Source organism: Amphiprion ocellaris, chromosome 21 (genome assembly GCF_022539595.1).
Source record: "Amphiprion ocellaris isolate individual 3 ecotype Okinawa chromosome 21, ASM2253959v1, whole genome shotgun sequence".
In the NCBI taxonomy this organism is placed as follows: domain Eukaryota; kingdom Metazoa; phylum Chordata; class Actinopteri; family Pomacentridae; genus Amphiprion; species Amphiprion ocellaris.
Window position 1 is genome coordinate 11,611,572 of NC_072786.1, and position 23,674 is coordinate 11,635,245.

At 38.1% G+C, this 23,674-nt stretch overlaps 1 protein-coding gene across 2 annotated transcripts in view; it reads left to right on the forward strand.

The window, feature by feature from the left end:
• The first annotated feature begins 2,726 nt into the window (after positions 1-2,726).
• Positions 2,727-23,674, forward strand: part of sox5 (SRY-box transcription factor 5) — a 297,848-nt gene continuing 276,900 nt past the window's right edge. For both annotated transcript variants that reach the window (XM_055006506.1, XM_055006507.1), the window contains exon 1: positions 2,727-2,898. The gene's annotated coding sequence lies outside the window, so the exon portion shown is untranslated. The remainder of the gene's footprint in view (positions 2,899-23,674) is intronic.

Genomic DNA, 23,674 nt, shown 5'->3' on the forward strand with positions numbered 1-23,674 from the left:
GCAAATACAGAATTGGCCAGAAATTGCAATAAAATTTTACAAAAAAAAATGAAAAAATGAAGACTAACTTAAGCATATATAGTAATAAAAGAAAAACCAGTAATTTCTTGCCTTCTAAATAGGTAAATACGTCCCATCTCCGATCAGGCATGCATCTTCCATGCACAGTCCATGTGTTTTTACACCAGCCAATCAGTGAGCGAGATGCGACTTGTGACGCCCAATTGGAAAGCAGGAGGCGGGCCCTGCGAAAGGCGCAAAACACACACCTGTATTTCCTGCAGAGTGACGAGAAGATTAGTCAGGACGGGGGTTATTAGCGGTTTTTACAGCCATACCTACAGAAAGGTGAGTGTTTCCTGCGCCAAACACAATTCGCCTTTAATTTCTAAAACAACTCACCCCCAGTTTAAGTTAAAACGTAATTTTCATCCACTTTTTTTAGCTCCAAACGCTGCAAACAATTCAACCAAAGCCATTTTAGGCCTTTAATTAATTACGGGAACTAGTAAAAGTACAACTTGCAACTTTGCTCCTGAAGGAATTGCGGTTAATTGCAGCTGTGCTTCATTTAAATTTGCTGCAAGTACAGTGTATTTTTATGTACATGGTCCTCTATTACTGCCGCTGTCTTCCTGCTGTTGAAACCACTGCTGGTAAAGGGAAATATGCAGAGATATTAATCTTTATGAAAGTATTTATTTCTTAATTGATACTGAACATTCTCAACATGTATTAAAAGTCACAGCCTGCATGTAGAAGAAAAAACCAAATCCTAATAATTCATACAATTATTGACTCAAGACAACTATTTAGAACAACGTATTTATATATAAATACATAATTTTAATAGTTTAAGAGTGCCTGTCATGTCCAAACTGACTTAATAAAATTTTTTAAGCATCAAAATGTTCTGTATTTTTAATTTTTGGCAAAGAGGTAAATGAGTAGACTGAGTTAATTTCAAAAGATCTTTCTTCTCAACCAGTAACACAGCAGAATGAAGTCTGTCCTGCTCATAGAGCGCATGTAAAAGGTAAACGTTGCCTATATATTTGCAAAGTATTGTAAGTGTATAAAAGTCTATGAGAAAATACACTGACTTCTTACCTTTTTCCAATGAGTTTATGGTCTCAATCTCTAGTTTCAAGACCTTTTGAATGCAGCGTGGTGTTTATTTTATAAATTATGGTCCCATTTAGAGTAAGTTATATGATATACAAGTTCTGCAGTTAGATCTACAGCTTGCCTGTTATATTTGGTTGCAATAGAGCACCATGGTGATGGCCAGAAGCTAAACTCAACTCTTTAAAGTTGCAGTTCCCAAACCAATGGGTAACATCTTTTACATGCATTCTGTGGTCTTGTCCAGTATTGTCTATGGATGTGGGATGCTGCATGTATGGACCGGAACCGCAAAACATTGTGCCTTAACTTTTATTTTTGGTTAAATTGTGTCGCTTGGACACTGTGGAATATTAAATAAATTTTCCATTTGTATCAGTCTAGTTTTGCTTCATCCCATTATTATTTTGCTAAAGGAGGAAAGAAGACACTCATAAACCAGTAGCAGTCATCTGTTCTGAAGCTAAGTCAGGGATGCAGCAATGGTGCCCCTTCAAAACTGTGACAGGGAAGTAGTTTTTGACGCAGGGAGGCAAACACTATCAATAAAAAGGCCATTTTATTTATAAAACAGCAGGTCTGTCATATGCATGATGCAAAACTTGATTTTTTTTGTGTAGTAGTTCGTAGCTTGGAGGTTGTTTTTGGTTATTGCAGCGAAGGGGATTTTGAAAACTGTAACACGTAGATAGCAGAAGGAGAGGAGAAAACAGTGTGAAATTGGACACTAATGGCACACCTATACCTGCACATCTCTACATCCAGTAAGTACAAGTTTAAGTGAATCCACTGCCAAGTATAGCTGAGCTTGTTTAAACTCAAACTTGAGATTTTACTGGGATATGAGTTCCAGTAAAACACCACTGATGGTTGATAGTGTTGAGAAAGAACCGAAATTATAAAGTTTTAAGCTGAGAGTCCAACTGAAAAACCCTACAAAGCTCTCTCTGTGATTCAGCTTCTAACTTTGACAGTTTCGCTTTGCACATTATCTCCTTTTGAGCAGTGCAGCCATAAGACCGCCAACTACAAGGAAACTAGTTGCTAACTTGCTCAGTGGAGCCGATCACTGCAGCCAGCAGAAACTTGGCTTGCTCCCGCAGCTCTTGTTAAAAGGATAATAAAGCTTTGTGTGGCGCTGACATGCATAACAACTTGCGATGCTGACACATTAAAAGTTATTCCTCTTGACAGTCCGCAGCTGCATCTCGCTGCAGGGCATCCTCCATGTTCCCAATCCTGTTAATGGTTAATTCCTCGCCTGCTGCTGAATTCTCCTCATTGTGATGCATCATTAAGAAAATGTGCGAGATTTACGTCGGTGTAGCCCTTTTGTCGCATCGTGCGTTAGAAGTTGTCAAGTGTTTTTTGGTGGGGGACTCCAGATCCAGATTTGTTGTACTGTTCTGGCTCGGTTGCCTGTTTGTGGAGAGGCAACAAATTGACGTCTCCTCCCCTTTGGTGCCTGAGCTTTGTGTAATTTTCCCAAATCTTTTGGTGTGTGCATGCATGTGTGTGTAATGTGAAGTGAAGTGAGGAGAGAGAGCAGGAAAGAGGTGGAGTGGCGCGAGGGAGACGGAGAAGTGACACAAATCAATGTGAGCACCCAAACCACCATCACCAGCAGCAGCAGCAGCAGCGGCAGCAGCAGGAACGGCAGCAGCAGCAGCAGCCTCCCCGACCTCCATCACCTCCCTGCCTTCTTTTTTTTTTTTTTCCTTCCTGGGAGAAACCAGCCAGAGTCACAGTAAAGACCGACTCCAGCAGCATCCGGTAAGTCATTACAGAGATAGAAATGGCTCCCGCCGTGCACAAGTTGTGGCAGCGATGGCAACGAGGGCACGCTGGCCGGGTTGACTTGGCTCTCTGAAGCCACTGAGCGCTCAGAACAGTCGCGGCTGAGCGCTTTTTTTTCTGCTTTATCCTCCTTCGCTCCGCTGCTTCTGCCACCGTTGCTGCTGCAGCACACAGAAAATTACACTCTGAGAGAGTCGCCGTTGCCGCCGCCGCCACCGGTCCTCCTCCATTCATATGTTTTAAAGCCTGGTGGGGATTAGGGATTGGATTGAGGGAGGCATTTTTTCCGCCAATCATCACCCTGCCTCTTGAAAAGCAGGAGTAAGAGAGAGAGTGGATGGAGTGGTAGTAAAGAGGGAGTTCTCTGTGAGACATGACATGAATGCTTTAATATTTACACAGACTTAGATTTGGTCTGTTGCATTCATTCATGTTTCCACAGTGAGTTTAAATCTGCATCTCTGGCATCTATTAGCTAATGCAAAACTTTTTTAAAGGACTGTAAATTGTCTTTAATTCTATATTTGCAAATGATAAAGTACAGTTGGATCTGTCAGTGTGCTGTCATGTCCGTCTAAATTGTGTGTCCACTGCAAAAAGCAGCTCTTTAATCTGGATTTTATTGTACAGTTGTTGCTTTGATGAGCTCTAATAAACTCTGATACTTGTAGTAGCCCGACAGAATGACGAGTAGCAGGAAAAAATAGTCTTTTTTTCAAGACATAAGCTGTGTTTTAAGTTTGACGCCCAGGTAGTAATGTTTGGTTTCCTCAACTTTGACCTCAGTTAAAACTTCAGCTGTTCGGATTGTGGTCACTTAATTTAAATCCAAAAACTTGATTATTACTACTTTTAATGAGCACCCAGGACATGTGACTTCAGTAAACATATATCGACTGTAAAGTCCACAAATACCTTTAAAGTTGGTTTCATTACAGCTTCAGTGCTAACCCTAATTCAAAGTTGTTTTTCTTCTTTGTTTCAGTTATATGATTGTTGAATTTTGGTCAGTTTTTGGAGTTCTGCTGCACCAGTTTTTCTGTTGGGCAATGAAAAGGACTGAAGTATTTCTTTTTTAGGTGTGTTGGGTCGGCAATGTTGGTCTCTTTGTTAGACTTTGCATGACTTTGGTGCTGCTCAGACTTTCCCCTGGTGTTGCTGTTTGGGTTGTAACTTGTATTTTAGAGCAGAGTATCTGATAGAAATGAAAATATGTATCATAAATACAACAACTGAATGGGGTTTTAAGAAGTTTTCCAGACATTTGTATGTAAATGTTTAGGTGCTAACATGTGATGGTATGATGGTAAACTTACTTTGAAGCTATGTGGTGAAACTTGGGTGCTAACAACATGTTAGCGTTGGTGTTGTGAGCTTTTTAGCATGTTGAAATTAGCATGTAGCTCCAAGAACCAGCGAGTACAGCCTCAGAGAAGTGGTTGAATGGTGGATTTTTTCATATAATACTGACATCACACTGATTTTAATTTGCTCTTTTTTACGTTAATCTACACTTTATCTGTAGTGCACTTATTTTAAATTTAAAAAATCAGCTCGGTAAATGTTGGCAATTGCTGAAAAAATGAACAGCAATACCTGAAGTTTTAGTGAATTTAACATCAGCATTTATCAGCAGATAGCAGAATCTTCTTTTACCCAATAACATCTGACGTTGCATTAATTGCATTATGCCAGTTATAGATTTTATATATAGATATTATCTTAGCTCATCTAATAACACTAAATCTTCACTAATTTTGAATTGTAACATATGTTTTCCTAAAATCAAACTATTTATACAAACTAGGAACTATGAAAGTAGAAAGAATCATCATCAGTTTCCAACTTTCCCGTGGTCTTTTGCTCAATAACCTCTTCATCAAAGCTCCTTTCTAACTGTAGACTCATTGTAGACTTAATGTGCTATTTCAGGTCTGCAGTAATGCTTTGTCTACAAGCCGCATGAGCTGGTAATAGAGTATCGCAGATTATCTCAAAATGGTGTTTAACTGGACTGACTAACTGGCAGATTAATTAATCGTATTCTCCATAATATTTTAGCAGTAAAAGACTGCAAATTACAATCAACATTCAAAAGTCAGTGCTTCATCTGCAGTTGTCTTTTATCTAAGAGTAAAACATATTAACCCTCTAAACCCCAAAACCTGCTGGCATGTTTGAAAAGCATGTTTTAGCCAAAAATAAACAGTTTACAGTAACCAAATTCTGTAAAAAAACAAAAACAACTGTGAAGCCATTAGTGAGGGTAGGTGTAATCAACTGTTGTGTGACAAAAATTCAGCAACTTTTTGGCTAAACAGCTATAGAAACATGTTAAAAATTTAAGTAGTAAACGATCAATAGCTTGTAAAGTCACCTTTTTATTGTTTGTCAGAAAAAATAGCCAAATCTACGCTCAGAATTTGAGTATTTCGTCAACATCACTCAAATTTGCCAACCGTTAGACTGTAATTGTAACTGTAATTAATAAAAGAAATGAAACTTTCATGTCTTTCTTTGTAGGATTATAATTTCTTTGCTCTGCACTAAAAAAAAATTGAGTTCTCTCTCCTTCTAGTCATGGTTGTTCTGTTTCCATAGAGGTGCAGAAGTTTATATTGCAGGAAAAATGAGCGCACAGTGGGTAAAACTCTAACAGGAGCAAGAAGCAAAGGGTTAAAATCAGATTAATAGTGTTTCTCCAACTATGTAACAAAAATATGGGAGTCTTTATATCAGAATTCAGTCTATAGGGGACACGAAAAGGCAAATTTTCTCCACACATGTTGCCTCCATCCTGAAACACCACGCAACACTACATGACCTTATAATGAGCCACTAGTCCAGTTCACACCCTTTGTCCGTGTGTAAATCCTCCTTTTCCCTTCTAACAAGCCTTACATGCCTCGGCGTCCTGCCAGCTAATGGCTGCCTTTATGGCTTGAGTGCTGCGTGTGTGTGTGTGTGTGTGTGTGTGTGTGTGTGTGTGTGTGTGTGTGTGTGTGTGTGTGTGTGTGTGTGTGTGTGTGTGTGTGTGTGTGTGTGTGTGTGTGTGTGTGTGTGTGTGTGTGTGTGTGTGTGTGTGTGTGTGTGTGTGTGTGTGTGTGTGTGTGTGTGTGCGCGTCTTTGGTTGCAGGAACTTCTTCCAGCTTTGTGCCAGTTCATTAAGAGTTTAGAGCAAAACTTTTCTTCTCCTTGTTCATTGATGATTTAAGGAATCGGAGGAGACTGCTGCCGTAAAAAGTCGAAGCTGTTAAAGCCTGAAGAGACTCCACCGTAAAACCTCCGTCCTGTTGGTTTAGAGGCTTCGCCCCTGCGCCACTGTGATCTGCTTTTTCAGCGCTAAAACAAACTGCCGGACCATTTGTTTTATTGAACAGTATTGTCTTAGGCCATTAGTGGGGGCCGAGGTGACCCACAGAACACTGAGGTAAAATCATTTTTCTCCATTAGAGCGATCTAACTCCTGTTTTTTATGCCACATGACAAATGGGACAGATAAAGTGACTTTATTCTTATTTCTGACATATTGCGCTCATGGCTGTGGATTTTTATTATTAGACCATTCTTCTGCAAGCTATTCTACATTCAGGATTCGCTTTGCACTCTGCGCTCGCTTTATTTGAAGAACCAATTGCAGCCGCTGCTGAGCGATGCAGCGTCTGCACTGAATGTGAAGTACGTCTGCTATTTACAGTCGTACAGTATCAGTTGCTGCTGCCCCCCGTTTGTTATTGTGGGAGTGCTGGATATTGTTATCGGTCCGTAGCATCAGGGATTGGTTTCCGCTCCGTTTTCGACAGTGATGAAAACACAGACATGTACTGTACGCTGTGTAGACACACACACACACACACACACACACACACACACACACACACACACACACACACACACACACACACACACACACACACACACACACACACACATACACACACACACACACACAAACATGCAGGGTTTATTTGGTTGTGTGTCCCGAGGCCCACAGAGCGAGACACATTGTTAGACACAGGTAAGAGTCAGACGGAGAGAGACATCTGTCAGTCTCTGAGAGGTATTTTCCCAATGCGACTGATGAGGTGTGCTTGTACACGTGCACGTCTGAACACACATATATTAGCGGAGGGCTCAGGTGAGAGAGCTGCACGTCAGAGTGTCACTGCCTGAACGGGGTGTTGATCTCGTACAAGACGGGAAGCTGTAAACAAATCTCCCAACATGTGGCGGCTTGCTAGAGCATATCCCTCCCTTCGCACTCCATCAAAGTGTGTTTGTGTGACTTACTTATGGAGTAATGACATAAAGCAGCTCAGTGGAAGCAGGAGCAGTCCTCCAGTATGGTGCAAATTTTAGTAGCGTTTGGTTTAATTGTAGAAACTGTGCAATAAATATATTCTTGATCCACAAAAGCTGTCAGCAGATTTGAAAGACGTCTTTTTTTAAAAAGTCACCAAGATTACATCATTTATCACAGCTAGAAACCCTAAAAGGAGAAAGAATCATCATTGATTTTCAACTTTCCAGCAGTCCTTGAACTAATCGTGTGATTTTCAGTTTTGTCAGGAGAAACAAACAGATCTAATGTAAACGTTAGGATATTTCTTCAAAATCACTTGGTTCTACATCTGATTTAAAATGTTACCACAAATAAACTGCTTGCTCCAGATTCTGTAAAAAATTACGAAAAATTCTGCAGTTTTTGTTGCAGTCGTTAAACTATTAGTTACTCAGCTACAACAAACAGTTGCATGACAAAAATTCACTGACTTGTAATGTTTGGTTTGGCTATAAAAAGCAATTAATGGTTGCCACACTAAAATAGAGTTTCTAAACTCCAAAAGATGTCAGCACATTTGAAATCATGTTATTTAAAAAAAAAAAAAAAATCACATATAGATGCACATTTTATCTGCATTAGACAATGTAAAATTAGGAAAAATTGTCAGATTTTCAACTTTACAGTGGTCCTTCAACTAATCATGTGTGACTTTCAGTTTCACTGGAAAAAAACAGCAAACAATCTAAGTGAAAAACTGGGATATTTCCTCAAAATTACTTTATTCTATGTGTCTCATTTATAGTAATAAAACATACACTTTTTGGCTGAACTGCAGGCTGTGTTTCCACAGAGCTCATTGAAATACAATTTTGAACTCCAAAAAGTGTCCACAGATTTGAAAAGCATATTGGTTTTTAAACAGAATCACCAAAATTAAACCATTCATCAGAGCTAGAAACTGTGAAACTAGGAAAAATCATTGGATTTTAGACTTTGCGGCAGTTCTTGAAGTAATCATGTGTGACTTTCTGTTCTTATGGGAAAAACAGCAATATCTAAGTTAAAAACTGTTGTATTTGATCAAAATTGCATCATTCTACATGTTTCATTTTAAAATTCACCAATAAATAAGCTGTTTCTGTAACAAGACAGCTCACTCAGCTGCACCCAACAGTCATAAGACAAAAATTCAGTGACTTCTGTTTCTCTCTACTTGTAGTCATGGTTGTTCTATTTCTATAGAGGTACAGGACTTTAGATTGCAGTGAAAAATGAGCTCACAGTGAGTAAAAATGTGACAGGAGTCAAAAATGCCCAGAAACTGCTCGAAGTTTGAAGGGTTAATCAACCTCATAAAAATTTAAGTACACACTTAAATGCAAATTTTGTACATTGAGTCTACTTTTCTTTCTCTCGCTTGTTAGTTTATATCCACATTTTGTTTTCCTCACTATCGTCTATCTTATGATCTGTCTGTTTCTTCTCTGCGTCTCTCTGCAGACTTTGGATAAGACTGAGCAGTGCGCTGCCAAGATGTATGAATTATTAGAGTAATGGGCTTAAGTGGCTTGTCCTAACATCATCTCCGTCCAACACACAGACACACAAAGGCTTAGGAAAATGCATAAACCAAGAATAAAAAATTAGGATGAAACCAAAATACAACCCCCTCCACATCCACACCCCCCGGTCTCTTTATTTCAAGGTCAGGATTAAAATTCATCGGAAGAAGCCGTTAACTTTCCCCCTTCCTCTTATCTTCTTCTCTCCCCAGCCTCATCCTGCGTCTCCACTGTTTTGTCGGCACGAAATGATCCATTGTTATTAAATTGAGAAATGTGCTGTGTGCTTTTGTTCCCCACGGAGGCTTTTAGTAAGTGAGCTATTACAATATTTGACTTTAAAAGATGGCAAATCTCCTTAAAAAATAGATGATCTGCTGTGTATGTTGCGGGATGAAAGGACGCTGGTGAGAACAAGTAGTAGAAGAAAAGACTGAGGCAGGAAACTTGTATTTAAAGTGTGATATAATACAGAAGTCTCCATGAGCTTAGTACAGGCTTTAATCTTTACTAGATGGCACTTGTAGCTTTCGGTATTTGTGTGTTTTCCACTGTTCTAAAGGTTAAATTAACAATGTAATGCCAGAAGCCAGTTTGAGTTCAATTTGTCTCTCACTTGTGGCCTTGGAGCATCAATTGTAGTCATTGTAATCTTAAGTATTTCTTTTTTAATCTCGCATTTTTTCTCACCTTTATATTTATTTTTAAATTATAAATAATACTCTGCAAAAAATAATTGTTAAAATATCAAAACTATCACTCACTTGACTCAAATTATGAGAAATGTTGTTAATCCACTCACCTTCTAGTCATCTTCAACTGGAAAAAGCGCAATGTAACACAGAGAGTTTGTTCATTTATTCACTTAAGCAGCCCATAAATATTTGGTGTATCTGGAAATACATTGGACTTGGTAAGGCTTCAGTCACAGGCATGGAGTTGCTGCCATCTGTGTTTTCCACAGTAGCCCATGTATGAGGATGTCCCTTATCTATACAATCAGCGCTGCTATTAATTTAGCAAATTAAAAATATATTAACCGATAAGGCAGAAAATGTGTTGTAGATCAGCTGTAGTACCTGGATTTGCCACCAGGTGGAGCCTCTTCCTGTTTGATAAGATGTAAAAATGCAGCTTGTTTGATGTGTTTAACACTGCAGTGAGCTGAGGAGGTGGTCGTCGGACTATAGGCAATGGAGAGCATTATGGGGGTTTCACTAGTAAAGGGGCACCATGACAAAGACTTCTGTGGTGGTTAATGGGCTTCCCACTCGAATATTCCATTCGGAAGATTTCCTATAGCTAAGTGGCTAATGCAATCAAAGTACTTTAACGACTTATGTCACGTGTACAGCATATTTAATGACGTCTGCACTACTTAATTATTGTTACTCCGCCAAGGAACGCCGAGGAGTTATGACGATCGTCGTACGTTTGTCCATCTGTTAGTCTGTTTATCTGAGCGCAACATTACTCAAAAATGGACTAACGGATTTGGATGAAATTTTCAGGGAAGGTCAGAATTGACACAAGGATCACATGATTAGATTTTGGCAGTGATGTGCCTTATAGTCTGGATCCATGGATTTGTTAAAGATTTCTGTATCATTGTGAGATAGCGGCATGGCATCACTGTAACTATGACAACAAATGAATGCTGCGTCAGCTGCCTGTTGACGATCACATGATTGTGATCCTACTACAAATCCTCTGCTGTGGACTTATCAGGACTTATCCGTCAGAAATCATACAACAACTGAGCAGCCTATGCGGTGACTGTGCTCTCTGAGTGCTTTTGTTGTTAAGAATTAATTGATTATTGATTGATAACACTGACAACTACCAGCTTTAACCCCTTGATGCGTGAATTTATTTACAATTGCATAAAAAGTTAATTATTTGTGTTTTTGCTTTCAAGCTGATGGTAAATTAAATGGAGATTGCTAATTTGTCTATGGCACATAGACATATAGATATATATATTAATAATAACAGATATATAACCATATAGGTCCCACTCTGAATGGTCCTACGAGACACCAGTGCTTGCAAAAGGTTCCTAGGTATGTATTGAATATGCACAAACCAACATTTTGGGAATGCATATGCTGTCTCGGCTGCAGTCTGAATGCAAGCGATATGATGCAAATTTGCGATGATCAGCGTTAAAGGGTTAAAAGCTGTCTAAAATTTGCATCCCTATTCTTTGTCATCATGATCACAGTGTTTTCAAGTGGATACTAATGTTCATAAAATGTACATGAAATTTTGAGCTAATCAGTCTAAACCACATATTATAGGATCAGAAATCTTATGGAGAGCTCTGATGTAATTATGTCGGCATGTCAAAAGAAACAATGATGGTGCCGTTAGTATACTATTTCCCTTAAAAGTAAGTTTCATGACTTGAATGTCTGACAGTTACATTCAGTACAAAACTGGTGTATTTTGCTGCACTCTGAGTGGAAACTAAATGGAGTCCAGAGAAATTATGGTGTGTTTAACCTGCAAATCTGCTTCAAACCTATGAACTACATCTTTAGTTTTAAGGTGAAAATCACGTTTTTAACCTTGCTATTGTGTCCATATGGCATTTTTTATGTGTTAGAAGACTTAGAATAAGTGAAATAAGCTGTCAACACGATGCCTAACCACTTATATTGTATCATTACTTTTCTTCTAATTCAGATGTTCAGTTTGCAGTCATAGAAAAGTAAAGAAAATCGATTTTTAAAAAAAAACCTTTTCGCTTAAAAAAGTACTCAAAGCGATGAATCGAATGTCAGATTACTGATTAATATTTGCAGTTCAAATCTTTTAACAACTAAATTATATATTTTAAGCCATTCACTAAGTGTTTATGTGCTTATAAATGCAAAATTCAAACATCACCATATTTTTTGTGACTAAATTAACCAGAATATCAAATATACCAGTTGTTATAAGTGATCAAAAGTGTTTAACTTTACAGACTTTCAGTAATATATCACATTTGACCAAACAATGCTTCAGCTGCTCTGGAGAACACAACTCAGTAGTTAGTGTCCTATAAATAAATCCATTGTTAAGTGAATGAAGGTGGATGAATGAATGACTATTTATAGGCTCATCCTGTTTCCAACACTATTGTAAAACCTGCACAGTAAAGGTCAACCACACGTTTGTGATTCTGGCAAACAATTATTCCAACTTCTTCTGTCATTGTTGGACTTTTTTAAGAGTCTGTGCTGCTCGCAACAGCAAAGTAAATCCTGCAGAAATACCCCTGCTATGTAACATTTTACTCAATCAGTGGGTCAAGTAGCTGTCATCCGAAAAAGATCCCAAAAAACAAACTCAAAACAAGAACCGACAAAAAGAAGAGCACCCCTCGAGGCCTTCCTAATGAACCCAAGTCCAAGTCGGACAGAGGCCGCCTATTTTCCAAACTTTTACTATTTCCCCCCCCCTCCTGTTCCTTTGTGCATCAAACTCTTCAAAAAAACATAACAAGCATCTTTCATGGATCAAACGAGAGCGGCGGTGCTCATTGTGCCAAAGCAGGATAAAAAATAAAAAAACTGAGACGAGGAGAGAGAGGAAGAAATACCTTATTATTGTTATCAAAGTGAAGCTAGCTCCTCTGCTGCTGCTCTTATGGGACCTCGCTGCCTCTCGCTGCTCGGAGACCCAGGGGGAATCTAAACATGACCCGCATACACTCCCCCATCCTGCTGGAACACACACACATGCAGGCCTTGTCTCGGCGTTTCATTTGTGAAATTAGTCCATTCTCTCTCTGACCCTGTCTTTTCATCAGGCGCGTTGGTGCATATTTTAGTCCCTTTTTCCTGCGCTTGTTTTACTAATTGGTGGCTATACTTTGCCCAACGCTGATATCCTTTGATCATCTCAGATCATTACGTTTACCTCATTAATTTGCTCAATGTGATTTTTCTCCCCCCCAAAAATTTAAAGGTCCGTGCACAAAAAAAAATTTGGATTAATAATAGATCATATGAGCCAAGAGAAAGTGTAATTCCTTTGTGATTTCACTTCACTTCTTTCTCTCTCCTTTCTTTTTCCGTTTTTTTTCCCTGATTGTTCATTGTCCTCTGGAGCAAAGGCCGCTGGCTGGAGGGAGAAAGGTCAATATTTGGAGAACTTTGTAGATGAGCATAGATCTGCTTTAAAAAGTGAGCTGGAGTTTGGACATGAGAGCATTGAACTAAAACAGTCGGTTCAATTTCAAATATCCCTGCAACACCTCTAAAACGGGCTTTTTAGCAAAATGTGTCTAAGCTTTTCAGTGTTAAAATCAGACTATGTGCAGGTATTATAATAGTTTCAATTTCAATTTTATTTGTATAAGGCCAGTTGTAATTCAGATTGTCTCAAGATACTTTACAGAACCCATATGCCTGATAATAATTCTAATAGTAGTAGTAAAAAACTTCAAAAAAAGAAGTTGCCAACACCTTTAACTGTTATTTTAGATGAAATTATTGTTCCCTGTTTTGTTAAGTTACTCATAATGACTATAAAAATCAGGTATTCATTTACATGTTAGCCATAGAGAAGAACCTGACCAAAAGTGTACATAAGAACCACATCAAAAGTATGTATTTTTACAAATAGCAATTCGCTTGACTGCAAAATAACACGTTTTAAAAAAGCATATAAATGATAAAAAATACAGAAACTTGCTTTTATTTTGAAGTTATTTTTACAGATTTTTAAGCAGGTTTTTTGCAGTTTTTTGAAAACAAAGAAAGTATAATAAGAATTTAGAAATTTGGATTTGTCCTATTTTGGTAAATTACATGTAATAACTATTAAAATCAAGTATTTGCATTAGCCATTAAAAAAGAAACTGTTCAAAACTGTACATAATAGCCACATAAAATCTGTATTTTTTTACAATTTTTATTTATTTATTTGGACAGAACAATGCACATTAATGAACATAGAATCTCATCAGTTTACACAAGGTTGCAGTAAATAAGCCGGATTTAGCACAAGTGCTAATTTCCATCCGTTGTCCCAAACATAAAAATAGTCTTGAGTTTGACTGCAAAATTACACTATTTTTAAAACTGCATTTCAACTCGCAAAAATACAGATATTTGCCTTTTAAAGAGTTATGTATATTAAGGGGTGAAAATAGTGTACTTTAAAAAAAACTATAATAAACTTATTTTTCTGTTTTGTTAAATTCGAGATAATACAGTAAAATCACAGAAAAAAGTATTAATTTGTATGTTGACTGCAAAAAAACTGACACACACACACACACACACACACACAAAAGACAGGCTAAAACTATAAATATTGTCCCCTTAAAAAATATGTTTACAAACAGTACGTTATTCTTTTGCAATGTTTGAGTGCTGTTATTTTTACAGATATTTGCATTTAAAAAAAAAGTGTAATAAATTACACATACTGTCTAGTAAAGTCATAGCAAAAAGGTATTAATTACCATGTTAACGGGAAAACAAAACTGGCCGACACCGAGTGATGTCTACATCAAAAAAACCTATATTGAAATCCGCAAAAAAAATTAATGATTTTACAGATAATTGCTGTTATTTTCACCATTTTGACAGTTACAGTATTCCACTTTTTTCTGACATATTTTCTTCTGAAATGCTTGCTGCTAGATTTTCAATTTTTTTTTTTGTAAATTTTTTTTTTTTGCAGTGTACTCTCTTAAAATTAGCGGAGCCTCAAGTAACTCTGGGGATGTTCAAAGAATCCTGCTTGCTTAAAGTGTTTCCTGGAGGAACCTTAAAGTGCTCAACTTAGAGAAAAGTTTGCTGAAGGAACTTCTAATGACTAAAACGAAGTTGCTGTCCCGGTTATTTTTAGAATGTAGCTTTAATTGCAGTTGTGTACAACTTGTATTATTTCCACGTGTTTATAATGCAGTCAAGTTGGTTCATTTTATGATAAAGGAGTAACACAGCTGACAGTATTATAATGCTTTAGTTTAATCCAATTTGCTTTTCACACGTGGCGGTTGCATGTCAACAAACTTTGTGTCTTTGTGTCAAATCAATTCAGTGTATCCTAGAACACTTGACTCAGAGCAAAATATTTTTTATCAGACAGACTTTTTTACTCCACCAAGGAACGTGGCGAACTTATCGGGACTTATCCGATAGAAATCATATAACAACTGAGCAGCCTTGGCGGAGTACTGCACTCTGAATGGTTTTCTTGATTTGATTAGTGATGGACAATAAGAACAATGCAAGTTTTTATTTGTATCACGCAGCAAAAAATGTTGTAGCTTCATGTGTTTGAGTTAATCTGCCTTATTTCACTTCACACTCGCTGCAATGTGGCTATTCCTATGAGCTCTATGTATTTAACAGGAGCATTTGAAGGACAGCTATGTGCTCTACAAATGCTTATTTTGACATAATGATCATCTTAAAAACCAACATTATATGCACTTAAGCAGCACCTTAATCTACAAATACAGTCATTGTGTTGAGGTTTTGGGTTGTTCTTTCTCTTCAGATTACAACTTTCATTCTTGGTTGCTCTGTTGATCATCTTCTCAATGAATCGCTTCATTGTTTTTGTGTTTAAAATGTTAGAAATGAGCAAAAAATGCCTCGTAAAATTCCCATAAACCCAAGAGATGGATTCAAATTGCTTGTTTTTTTGAGTAATAGTTGAAAACCCAACAATAAGCATCAAATCTGGGCATTTGAGAAGCTAAATACAGCAAACATTTAACAAAATATCATGTGTTCTTTAATCTTCAGGTGTTTTTAGAAGTGTTCTCCCCTTCCCACAGTACCAGACGACATGTTTCCTCCTGCCTACACTCTCTATGCGAAGCTAAACATGTCTTAGCACCAGCTGTGTACTTATCGATTGACCTTATCTTACTTTAAAAAAAAAAAAAAAAGGCAGCAGAAAGATGAACTATTCTCTTCAGCTTCAATAGACACATTCAGGTCTGAACGTATAAAAACACAACAACCCACACGCAGCAGGTACAAACACCCACTTTTTTTACATCATTTCCCCACTTTTTTTTTGTTTTCTTTGCTTCACATCGAGTCGGAAGCATTTCTTCGAACATGCATTGAACGTCAGAGAGAAAGCATCGTAATTCATCCAAAGTATGTCAAGTCTACAATCACACTCCACTTACATTCAACCAGCTGCAATTGTAAAAAGCTGTCAGTACTTCCTGTATCACACTGTTCCATGTTTTTCATCCCCTTTTTGCAGCATCAATATCTCTTCCAGAGATACCCCTCGCTAACAATAGGCTGTTGTCTCCGCTTTTTTGTTGACGGCTTCATTGTCAATCCATCCAACTCCAAATTGTGTTCGCGTATGAAGACGCGTATCTCCTTCTTCTTCTTTTATTCTCTTCGGAGCAGATTACATCTCAGATCAGTCTGTCTGCAGGCGTCGAGCCACATTGTGCAGTGTTTCTCTCCCTTGTTGTCACGTTGAGCTCTGCGCCCTCCTATTATCATATAGATAAGTGAATGTTTGTGTTGCGGCAAGACGGGGGAAAGCGCCGCTCTAATGTAGTGTGTTGTGTGCGTTGTTAAAATTGGCCCCCGTTGCCTCTGCCATTCAAACAGCCCTGCTTCTCTGTTGTAGTTGTAAACACAATCGCGGAAGATTGTGATTTTTTTTTTTCTCTTCTCCTTTTTTGTGGGCCGTGCGTGAGGAAAAGACGACACGTGTGTTGCGTGTTTTTGTCAGTAGCTTGCTTTTGTGATGTTAAGTGGGCCATTTTGTGTTTGCGTACAGTATACGTATGACAGTGTGTGTCTAGGTGACTATCGCAGGTGGTTCTACTGCTGCATTCTGGATGTTACTGCAAAGTAGATACAAAGGAAGAGGATTTGGTGATGCTAAAGGTCCCATATGGTGAAAATCCAACCTTAATGTGTTTTATGGTTGGTAGAAACTCGGAGGTGTACCGAAAAAGCTGTGAAAATATGAAGGTGTTTGACTTTCTGCAAGGTTCCCACACACACGCTTGATGTGCAATGGCTGCAGCAGTGTGTGTTTTTGTTGTGTGTGTTCATATCTGCAGGAGAATTTGTTTGGCAGTGATAGAGCACGTTTAGGCTGGAGGTAAATCCCCTCCAGCTCTCAGGGCTCAAACAGCCTTTGGGTGCCACTTGTGTTGTTCATGCATGTATGCAAAGGAAGCAGGAATCCATCACTTTACTCTCACAACCTTCTTCCTCCCAGCGCCCACATTTATACACACACTCCCGAAACTCTAATATTGACTGTAGCATCAGTGTGATACACATCTCTTACAGCACGGTTAAACTGGATCACATCTTGTCGTTTGGTTGGTTAAACCGAGTCCTGCGTTTTCCAGACTTCACCAGCCAGTCGAGTCCTGCTCGGTTAAGTTGAGTCAGTTTTCAGCGCAAGAGAGTGAATTGAACCAGAGGAGCTGCAGGCCATGATTTGATGACTCAGACATGGAGGGAGACAATCTGTTGTGTGTTCAGCCTCAGGTGTGTGTGTCTGCATGTGCTCATGTGTTCAGAGTGTGTATTAATGCGATTGCTCCTCGAGGAGTTGATGCACTGGGATGTCAAGAAAAACAGAAGTTCTGATTTATTTTCATATGTAATAATATTGACTTTGTTGCATTTAACAACTCATCTTTGCCTGCTGAATTTCTGTTTCAGAATTTATAATATCTTCACGCATTCAGTGGAGGAAAAATGAAATGCAAATGTGAAGATTTTGTCTTAGTTAAGTAAAACAATCAATTTTTTCTCCAGCTCAGTTTTACGACTGCACTAAACAACTGCAAAACAAACAGAGCTAGACAAAAAAGAGACTCATTCAGGGGTTGGTGAAGCATTCCAATCTACCTTCATGTAAAAAAACGGCAGACTCTTTGGTTTTAGAATTGTTTTGTTCATTAGGTAAGTGTGCAGCTCTCCATTCAACATGTTTTAAAGTTTTAATTAGGCATTTGCAATCACCAAAAGATCATATGATGAACTTTTGTGGTAGAATCAAGATCTGCAGTCAGAATCACAATTCTGCATGGTCCACAGATTTATTTTAGCTGAATTTATGTGACCACATGATCTGCATATAGTTATCTGGATACAAAGCCTGTGAATTCAATAGATATCTGAATGAAAGCAGTGTTTTGTATCTCGCAAAATGCACAACTTTAATTGAATAGCAATTGCTTTAACCTTCTAAACTTCAAGTGGGTGATGGACATTTTTTTTTTGCTCCTGTCATATTTTTGCTCACTGTGGGCTAATTTTTCACTGCAATATGAAGTCCTGCACCTCCATGGAAACAATACACTATATTGCATATTATACTATACAGTGTTATACTAGTATAGCATACTATATGTACAATAATTCTAATTTTTGAATTTGTTTCTAGACTTGTCTCCTATTCGCTCTGTTACAACTGAACTGCCTGCAGTTCAGATGAATTTTTGTTTCATGACATTTAGCCATAACTGAGTTACTAATAGCTTCACATTCACGCTGAAATATGCATTTTTCTTTTTTCTTTTTTTTAACAGAGCAAACTGTTATCTTCTTTGATGGAATGGTGTCTCACAGAGGAGTAGTTAAAGGACCATCGCAGAGTTGAAAATCCAATGACCCTTTCTGTTTTGGTGACTCCACATACTATAGATATTTTCCTACTCACATTTTGAATTTGTTTCTAGACTTGTCTCCTATCTGCTCTGTGTTAAACTGCCTGCTGTTCAGCTGAAAAAATCCTTGAATTTTCATTACAGGACTTTTGGCCACAAGTGAGTCACTGATAGTTTCATATTTGCACTGAAAAACGCAGATTTTATTTTTTTTTTTTTTACATATTTTGGTTCAAGCAAACAATATATTTCTTATAAATCTTAAAATGTAATATTCAAAATAAAGTGATTTTGATGGAATTTGACAATTTTAAACTTAGATTTGAATACATTTCAAGATGGAACAGCAAGTCATTGTTGATTAGTTCAAGAAAGTTGGTGGTAAATGGTGTAGATTGGTGATTCTAGAAAAATGTTTGGGTTCCAAGGGTTAAATCATTGACTACTAGTGTAAATCTCCCCTAAAGAAAGCAACAACCTGCACCCATGTGTCTATAATCACAGCCACACCAGCTGAGTAATTCTTGTAGACGACGTCTCCTTCGATCCTGACTGTTATTTCGGGCGACGCAATGGCGGGAGAGCCGTGCACTTCATTTAAAAGATAAAATAACTGCATCTGGGTGGATTGAGCGCACAGCGAAATAAAGTCCTGTTCCGTAAGGTGACAGATGATTTCACATTAAAAATGAAACATGAGAAATTGTCAGAGTTCAATCCGTGAGAGCTTTCGCTGTTGTCTCCAATTTGTGCCTCTTTTCTGTCTCTTCACGCCTACAGAGTGAAAAAACAGAAATGAAAAGCTATTAAAAGCCAGTCGGCTGCCCCTCAGCTTTTGAAGTAGAAGAACAGCTTTAAGACTTAAACTCGATTGTCTCTTGTAGAAAGAGAGAATAATAGCACTGTTAGTGTCCGTTTAACTCCACCATATGCTCGACATAACAACAGTTCTTCTTTGAATTGTTGTGCGAGGTTTTGTGTGTTTCCTCCACCTGTTATCTCCTCACAGACTCTCTCTTTTACTGTAGACTGTTAATGGAATCCCTAATAGTGGGTCACAGTAATATAAAGTGTGTTTACATGTGTGTTTCGGTGCCAGACTGAGCACAGCTTCCCTCTGATCCAGCATCTACCTCACACACACACACACACACACACACACACACACACACACACACACACTTTCCTCCCTCCTCCATGCGTTCTTCCACTTTCAACATCCTCCCCTTTCTTATGGAAAAGAGCCAATTAGACTTGTGTCTGTTTGTTTTAAACAAAATGGCTTTTAATTAGCGCGATCAAAAAGGCTTCTTTCTGCGGGCCCCAGGATCCACTTTGTAGTTCCCCCTCCAGATCGCACGCCGGTTTGATGCCACCTGATAGGACGCCAAAACAATCAGAACACTTTTATAATGAACGCACACACACACACACACACACACACACACACAGTTTATCACTTTGTCTGCGTGCATCACTTGTTCTCTCTTAAAGTCTTTTGTTGTATTGTTATCACAACCCTTCCGTTCTGCTGCCCATGTCCTCTTAATTCTTCCTGTGTCGCTCCTTTCGTCTCTTTTGTCCTCGCCGTCTCTGATCTGTGTTGTTCTAATGATGTGGTCCAGCGTCCGTCACTGCTGGACGCAAACTGTGCTGCTCTCGCTCAATCTTTCGCCGCATTCGCTCCTCAAATTGCAGCTCGGTTTTAATGATATTCCACCTCTAAGATGCAGTGCCCTGTCCGTGATGCAAAGTCTCTTGATTATTCACGTGGAGAGGCCTTAAACTTGCAGACTTCTTGTTCCACTCATGACTCTGGACACACGAACGACAGATGACGAGGCTGTGAAATTTAAGAAATGCTGTCCAGTGTTGGACTTTCAGAATGTTTTTCTCGCCTCATTATTGACTCTGAACTTCTGTAACTTTTGAGCCAGACCACAGCAGCACGGTTCTATGAATAGCCTGGTTGGTCTGTTCTTAAGTTCATCCACAACTTTGCTTTAGACTGAATAAAAAACACCAATTGAAAGGATAGTTTTATAAATGAAACCCTAACAAACATTTATAATTGTGAAAGGAGGGCACATATGGACTTTGGGTACTTTCTGTCACATTTTTACTCACTGTTAGCTCATTTTCACTGCAATATAGTCCAACACCTCTATGGAAACAACACAGCAATGACTAGACTATGTGTTTAGTACAGTTTGTTTCCCTTAAAATGTCATAAAAATGCCATAGATGTGGAATCAACATGTACAACATTTTTCAAAGTGCCCACAGGTATTACAGAGACTTCAAAAACAATAGTGGATCTAAATACTATAGATATCGCTACTTACATTTTTATTTGTTTCCTTACTTCTTGTACAAACGGTTTAGTTTTTAACTTAATGAAATATCAGGATGTTAGCCTTAACAGGTGAATAGTCTTCTTCTCTGGCTCTGATGAATCCCTTAATTTTGTGATTTTTTTTCTTTTTTGTTTGTTTTTTTTTGAAGACAGTGAGCCTTTCAAACCTACCAGCAGGTTTTGGGATTCAGAGACCTAATGTCCAACAAGGGGAGATCATTCCTTTGTTCTCATTTTTTTTATACATGTGGGTAAATGTATCTGTAATTTATTTCTTTGTGTGAGTTTTGCTTAGTTGTGTTGCTGTTCTATGCAAACACTGCCTGCAGTTCAGCTGAAAACTCTCAGAATTTTTGTCACATGAATGTTGTTTGCACTTGAGTCATTAATAGCTTCTTGACTGTGCTGAGCAGCACTAAAATAATTTATTTATTTATTTTTACAAAATCTTGCACAGACAGTTTGTTTTGGAGTGATTTTAAAAAATAAAACATGTTGAATAAAGGGATTTTAATGAGCTCAAAAGTCACAGATGAGCAGTTTCATGAACTGTCTGAAAACCCAAAATCTAATGTTTCTTTGTTTTCCTATTCTTTCTGGCTCTGATGAATTTGAGAATTTGGGTATTTTAAAAAAAAAAAAAAAAAAAAAGGCAACATCTTTCATTTCAGAATGTGAAATTTTTATTGTATGAGGTTAAATTTAGTTCTTTGTGTGTGGTTTATATACTTGTGTTGCTGCTCTGTGTAAACACTGCCTGCAGTTCAGTCGAAAAGTCCCTGAATTTTTGTCATGTCACTGTTGGTCACACCTTAGTCACTGATGGCTTCACGGTTGTACAGTTATGTGCAGAATTTTTACAGAATCTGGTTGAAGACTTTATTTTTCTCTTTAAAAAAGATGACATAAAATAAAGTCATTTTGGTAAAATATCATGATATTAAGGTTACCTTTGGTAAAATTTCTCTGAAAAGTTGAAAATGCAACATTTCCTCCTGTTTTTGTCTTTTTTAAGTTTCTGGCTCTGATAAATGGTGTACTTTTGGCATTTTTTTAAAGGACAACTTGCCTTTCAACTCCACCGATGTGTTTTGGGGTTCAGAGGGTTAATCTGGTGCCACCATCAGACCAGACTTGTTTGTTTACTTGCCAAACTCTTGGCGTTCCTGTCAGCTTCCATTTGTGTTTGGCGCTAATTAGCAAATGTTGGCAAACACGGCGAACAGTATACCTGCTTATCACCGTGTTAGCATGTTGTCGCGACATGTCAGCGGTTTCCTCACAGGACTGTTGTGCCTTGTTGAGCTGCTGTCGTAAACTCAACTTTTATTATTGTACAAAGTGCTGCAGCTCCGCCGGTTTCTGTTCAAGTGTGTGTGTGTGTCTGTGTGTGTGTAATTGCACATGTGTGAGTCTGTAAGTGTGTTGAAAGGCTTTGCACCTGTGCTTTGTTTATTTCTGTCCCTCTCCTGACTGTACGCTGCGTGTGTCTTTGTTTGTGTGTCAGGTGATGTCGGCTGTGTTGTCGGTCTGTAGCTGACAGTGGCTGCAGGGAGGAAACATGTGACCCAATCAGCTCACTACTGCTCAGCTCACCACGGCCCCTAATTGACATGTGTGTGTTTGTGTGTTTGTATCTGAGCTGAAATAGGTTCAACTGACAGCTGTCAGATTACTCGACTCAATCACCATCCTTCCTGTCTTCCATCTTTTTACATATTCTGACATCAGCACACTGAAACGACGCCGAGGCAGCGTCCAGTGATGTTGTCTGAAACTATAAAAACAAAAAAAAGTCTGAAATTTATTCATGTGTGACAGTCTCTGAAAGTATTCTACAGATTACAGATGTTGCAAATATGATGCTCAACTTTACAAATACATTAAAGTCTGTGTAGCTTAATATGCAGTATTTCATGGACCGTCACTGAGTTGAAAATCTAGTGACTCTTCTGTTTTGGGGACTACATACTTTAGATATTTTCCAACTTGCATTTTGAATTTGCTTCTATACTTGTCTCTTATCTGCTCTGTTACACAGCCTGCAATTAAGCTGAAGTGTCAGAATTTTCATCACATTTGGTTGCAACTGAGTCACTGATAGCTTCAAATTTGCACAGAAAAAAAAGGAGAATTTTTAATTAAATTTTAATTTTTTTACAGATTTTGGTCAGAGCAAACTTTTTTTGAATGGAGTGAGTTTGATGAAATATCACGATTTTAAGCTTTAGGTTTTTTGACGAAATGGCGCCTCACAGATGAGTAGTTCAAGGACTATCAGAGTTGAAAATCCAGTGACACTTTCTGTTTTGGTGACTCTACATACTATAGATATTTTCCTACCTAAATGCTGAATTTGTGTCTATACCTGTTTTCTATCTGCTCTGTGTTACACTGCCTGCAATTAAACCAAAAACTGCCTGAATTTTCGTCATATGACATTTGGTCACCACTGAGTCACTGATGGCTTCAAATTTGCACTGACAGATGCTGATTTTTTTCAGTTTATTACCAAGTGTGGTTCGAGCAAACAATATATTTCTTGCAAATTATTAATAACGACATGCAGAATTAAGTGATGGGGGTGGAAATTGGATGATTTGGAGATATTTCTAGATGGAACAGCAAGTCATTATTGCTTATTTGATAAACATTATTAATTTTATCATAACAGCAATCAGCTGACGTCCTGACGACCAATTTAATTTGTTTGTGGAACTAATTTAGTAGCTCGCGAATATATTTGAATACCACGAACTGTAAGTCTTCTTCCACAGAACATAAAGCCTGTTTGATAGTGAAGCATTATATTCATTATACATTCGACTTCTGGTCCATTTAAAGTCCAAATAGCACATTCTGGATGTGTGTTACTACTTTCAGTTTCCATCACACACAGAAAAAGCCATGTTGATGTGCTTCTT